The sequence below is a fragment of the Vicia villosa genome, linkage group LG7 (assembly GCF_029867415.1).
Source record: "Vicia villosa cultivar HV-30 ecotype Madison, WI linkage group LG7, Vvil1.0, whole genome shotgun sequence".
Taxonomy (NCBI): Eukaryota; Viridiplantae; Streptophyta; class Magnoliopsida; order Fabales; family Fabaceae; genus Vicia; species Vicia villosa.
In genome coordinates, this window is record NC_081186.1 from 115,998,949 (window position 1) to 116,004,948 (window position 6,000).

Sequence of the window (6,000 nt, forward strand, 5' to 3'; positions counted from 1 at the left end):
CAACAGGTACAACAATGAGTCCCACTGAAATGATAGAGCATGTTATGTTGGAGTAATTCAACATCTGGAATAACATGTCACATGGGATGTTACGACATCATGTCTGAGCTGAAGTGAAGACTAATTAAATCTATGTGATTTAATTACTACAAAAGAATGCAAAATATTCATGGATATTGTGCAAATCAAATAAAGGCGTGATATATTATTTAACAGGTCTGAAGAATCAATAAGAATATTTGAGGAATCATTCAGAATCAAATCAGAATATTTGAAGATTATATAGTTTCTAATTATAGAGATATTCTCGGAAACTAACAGATTAAAGACCTTGATTATAGCAGAAGATACTACAATATTGTAATAGCAAATATGCTGTGATTGAAGGCCCAAATCCAATTGAGTATAGGTTATAAATAGAAGACTTTGTAACCTAGAAAAAGAAGACAACCACCAAGTAGAAAAGATGTAATCTTTAGGGTTTTTCTAGGAAAACCTCCCGACATGTGGGAAGGTTACCATTGTGATCCTCGAAGCCTGTAGGTAAGAGGAGTATTGTTCTTGGAGGAAGCTTTGAAGTAACTCCAAGTTCGTGGCCATAGTCAAGAGTCTTGGCTAGGGATTTTCATGGAAGTGTGTCTTCCAAACTATTTTATCTGTGGGAGCAGAATGAGTGGGAAATTAGGTCGTTGCTACAGCTCTTGGGATTGGAGAACTGTACAACATCATTGCGATGATAGGAAGTGGAATGGGGATATTCCATATCTTGGGAGGACCTAGGTAGAAGGGTCATTGGGTAGGGATTAAGTGAGGGGTTGTAAACTTGGGACTAGTTTAGCTCTGAATTAATACTGTTGATACTGGACTTCATTCTTGGCTTGGTATTCCCCCAGAGTAGGTGTGATTTCACCTAACTGGGTCAACAATTACTGGTGTCATTTATCTTTGAGTTTGGCATTATTATGTGTATATACCTTCCTGATATTTCTTGACAGATCACATGTCTCGACATCTTTCACGACATCTAGATCTGTTACACTAGAATTTCAATTCGTATCAGAGAAGGCATCGTGTTCTATCTCTGGATGAGATCCTGGGAAGATACTTTATGGTTCGGAAAGGAAAGTTTGTGATGAAAAGATGTGTTGATCGTCAATGTGTACATGGTCCCTAGAAGTGGAGGATGGACTGTGTTGAACATCAAGGGCTATGATGTGTCTTGGTGAGGGTTTGATTTATTTTCAAACTCAAGGTGGTTCTGCTGGTACATGGGATGCGGTGAGTAGGTACAAAGCTCTGTGCCTAGAAGATGATGAGGAACTGTTATGAAAATTCCGCTGTATGGTATCTCTTTCAAACCTGGTTCTGTTCAGCATTAGGGTTTGATCTCCTCGGAAACTGCACTCATGATTGGGTATGAACTGTAACACCCTGTATTTTATATTTATTAATTTAATTGGAGTTTAAATTAATTTCTTGGATTATTGGTATTTTAATTGGACTTAAGTTGGAAATTGTGTAAAATAAGCTATCGGGCCATGTGTTGTGCTTAGTGAAAGAGGGGTGTTAAATGGTTAGGCCTTTTACTAAGTTATAGTTTATTTTATTTTATTTTCATAAAACAAGAAATTGAGAAATAGAAGAGAAAAAGAGAAAGAATATAAGAGAAGCATACACGTGAAAGAGGAACAGAAGGGGAAGAGGACCAATCAAGAATCTTTGGCTAAGGTAAGGGGGGACTCTTCCGGTTAGCATCTCTTATCGTGTTATAGATGATAGGATTGATTAGATGTATTATTTATGTCAATTTGATTATATGTTAGATTGGGTTTTAGGATGATTTTGAGTAGAAATATGTAATTGATGTTAACCATGATGAATTCTATGCTTAACTGTGTTTTGATTGATCTTATGGTATGAATATGGTGTCCATGGTTGTGTTGTTGTGTTCATCCATAAAAACTGATTTGGGAATATGGGTTTCATGAATAATTTAGTGGAAGTTAGGTTTTTATGTGTAAAATTGATATAGGATAGTAGATTGATGAAGTTGGATGAATCCTATAAGTTAAAATGTGTAAAAATGATGTCTTAGATTCAAAATGGCAGACTGTTAATGGTGGAAACGAGTAGTAACGGACTGGTACAATTGCAGGTTTTGGGAAGACGCTGGTGATACGCGTATGGTGCGTGTTTGGGAAAGTGATACGCGTATGCCACGTGTATGGGAAAGTGATACGCGCATGGTACGTGTGTGGGGGAGTGATACGCGTATGGTACGCGTATGACCAGGCGTGTGTGCAGAATTTTCTGTTTTGTGATTTGTGAAAGTTTGATGATGCGTAACTTTTGAACCGTTGGCCTGTTTTGAGTGCTGTTTTGAGTATGATGAACCTTATGAAATAACCTGTGTGTTTAAAATGATGAAATGAGGTGTAACTTTCAATTATTTTTGAATCATGATTTTATTGCTTGATGAATGATATATTGTGCATATATGTGGCGAGATGTGATAATACATGTTATGTTTGAAGCAATAATCATGTGATAATTTATTGGTTGTATAATGATGACGATTGGATGGTATTTGAATGATGTTAATATATATGTAAACATGCTTGATGATGATGATGGTAAGAGATGAGACGATGATGTTAATTGGATCGATGATGTTATAAGTATGTTGTATATATTTGAATTCATTCATAGTCATATGTTGAGGGCTGAATCCAAATGATGTTGTGGATTCAGTGAAGGGCATAGTTCCCATTGTGTGGAATTTGTGCTGGAAGGGCTGTATCTTTACGATGTTGGATTGGTCGGTGGGTTATTCCCATTGATGATGTTGGTACCACATGCATAGTGTCAGTTCATTCATATGCATGATTTTATAACATGATTGGATGTTTTCCAGTGTTATGAATATTGAAGATATGTTGGTTATTCGGATGATGAAACTTGTCTGAATATCTGTATATGATACAATTGGGTGAATAATATAACTATGACGTGTTATTGTTTATGATGCAATAATATTTGTTAACTGCGATGAGACTCACCCTTACTGTTGACATTTTTAGATTGAGGAGTAGCGGCCTGATTTTGGTGAGGATAGCTGATAGGCTAGTTCATTAGTTCGAGTCAGTGTCATGCTGTGATATTGTAACACTGGGGAATGCTAGTATAGAGATTTGATTATAACTCCATCTATTTGTTTTGGATTTATTTTGTGGGATATTGCATAGATGATGTTATGCTTATCCGTTGAAGAATGTTCCGCTGTGTAGAAACATGATTATGATAATTTGATGATTTGTTCTAAAGTGTAGCATGACAATTGACTTATGATAAATTGATTTATTTTAATTGTGGCACCCTTGTTTTTATGTTTTACTCAGAATTATTTATTTAATTTCCGCGGGGTTTAGGAGGGTGTTACAATAGTGGTATCAGAGCAGGTCGGTCCGTCCGGCCAATTGTCGAGTCAGTTGAGTTACGCGACAGTTGAATACTGTCGGCGTATTAAACCTTGGTACGCGTCATGTGAGTGAATCACTCTCGGTGCTTGTTTGTTTTTTTGCAGGAGTTGGTTTGAGCGAAGTGCGGGAGAAGCTTTGCTTTTCGGAAGAGATACAGCTGCAAGTTTGCAAAGAGGATTGCTGTCTTGATGTTTCAGAAATCGAACTTCGGTGATGGAATGTGTTGCTCAAGTTATAAGAAGTTAAGAAGCGAAGAGATATGATAAGGGGCTGTTTAGAATGTGATTGATTTGAAGAGGATAAGTTTTGGAGCGGAATTTCCGTAAGCAAAACGCAGGAAAATTGCTGAATCGTTATGAAACTTCAAAAATTCATAACTAGAGTTCTGGACATCCAATTTGAGTTCCGTTTGAAGCGTCGAAAAGATAACAAGGTGAAATTTGTTATAAAAATGGTTGCAGCAGCTGTAACATGTTTAATTGTGACAGGATGATGTTGGAAAGAGGTGAAGTTACGGTTACACTTGTTCTTAGAACTAGACTTGTTTGTTGGTACTGCACAGGATGCCACTGTCAGAATTGAACGGATTGAAGGAATAATTAAAAGGTTTGTTGAGAAACAATTTTAGGAATTAAATGTACCATTTGAGTAGTTTTAGAGATATCGTGTAGAGTGTCGCTGCATGATGTCGATGTTGCATTTCAGATGACGTTGGAAAATTCATATCTTGAGTTCCGAGGGTTGGATTAATGTGCCGTTTGAACCTACCAAGAGGAAAGATTATGTTTTACCTTATGGGAGAGTTAAAAATGTAGTGGAAGTGATCCTATGAGGAGAGAGTCTGAGGTCAGTTATGGAAGCGTGGAACTTGTTGAATAGGAATGATTATTACCGCAATTGTTTGAAACGAAGTTGAGTAGAACATGTTGTTGATGAATAAGTTGGTGAGATGTTCGGTAATAAAGATGATTTGAGTGCCGATGGATTTTAGTGAGGAGAGAATTAGTAGTAAAGGTGAAATAAACTTTAGAACGGTTGAAGTCGTATTTGTGATGCCAAAGCAACGACATGTATAAAAGAAGAATTGTAGAGGATTTCTGACACCTATTGATGAGAGGAAGATTTTGTTGAGATTCCGAGTAGAATGATAGTTGGACGCGAAAGATGTCATGTGATTTAGAGTAAAACCACGAGTTATGAATGTTGTCGCGGTATTTTTCTAAGATGAGGATTTTGATTTGGAACGAGATGACTAGTAATGCACGAGTATATTAGTGATTATGACGTTTGGAAGTACTTAACAAGTGTATGATTCTAAGTGACTATGAAGCAGATTGTGTAATATGTTTGGACGTTAGTGTCTCATTGACAAGATCCAATGAGAGGGAAGTGTGCGAGTTGTAAAGACTCAAGGTGAATTATTGGGATATGACGATGTTAATGAGTTTGAGTGCAAACTTGGAAAGGACACTATTATGTAGTAACGAAGATTTATGCTTAAATATGATTGTCGACTATCTATTAACAAATTTAGGACTTGATCACCCTAAATGTCTTGTTGGTAGTAGATGGAATCATATAAATGGGATGAGCTTGTTTTGTTACCTTAATGGTATAAGATGTGATGAATACTAAGCCGTGAGAATAAATCACTTACCATGTTGTGTGTACTTATGAAGAAGTGAATATAAAAGAGTGCAACATATTGGACGGTGACTTAAGATGGATAATCGGAGTCGCACAACAAAAGTGTGATGCGGAGTGGTGTTATGAGTACTACTCATGGGCAGTGAGGAATTAATATGTCAGGAGCATATGTAGAGAACATGTATTGATCTATATGTTGGATTTAGAATCTAGTGGATGTAAGAATGTCGCGCCGAAGAATTAGAACTCTTTTGAATAATTTCCGAGATGATGAGTATGTTATTGTGGTTGTACGTAGTTAACAAGTATGTATTTGGCAAAGTTAATACGATGAGTTGATACTATATGATGCTATAATAATTTTGTGTCGTTGTTAAGGTGTTATTGTAGATTTCTAGATATAATGAGGAATTATACTCCATGAAGGATGAAATTGATTTAATTCTTAGAGAAGAGTGGGACTCAGTTTGAGCTATTTTGTAAACAATGAGTGTGATTATAACTACTTGCGTGTACTCATTCTGATGGTTAGAATGTTTAAATAGAGGGAGTAAATCAGGAATTTGTTTATTTAGTGCGAGTAAGTATTGCTAAGTGGTAGATTAGTACCATGTATGATAGAGAAGGATTCTTGAACGAATGAGTAAAGAGAGCCAGAATCGGGTAAAAACTCGGAAATCTAATTGGTAATGATGATTGTAATGAGTAATAAAAATAGTGCAGCAAAAGCGGAATGTAACGTGTTGGATAATTGCTGGTGTGACTTGAGAGGAGTCAGATAGTTGAAATTTAATAAGACATGAATATTATTATTGAGTTTCTTGAAGGAAGCATTTGGGGAAAAGTGTAAGTATTATTTTATCGCTCAGATGGA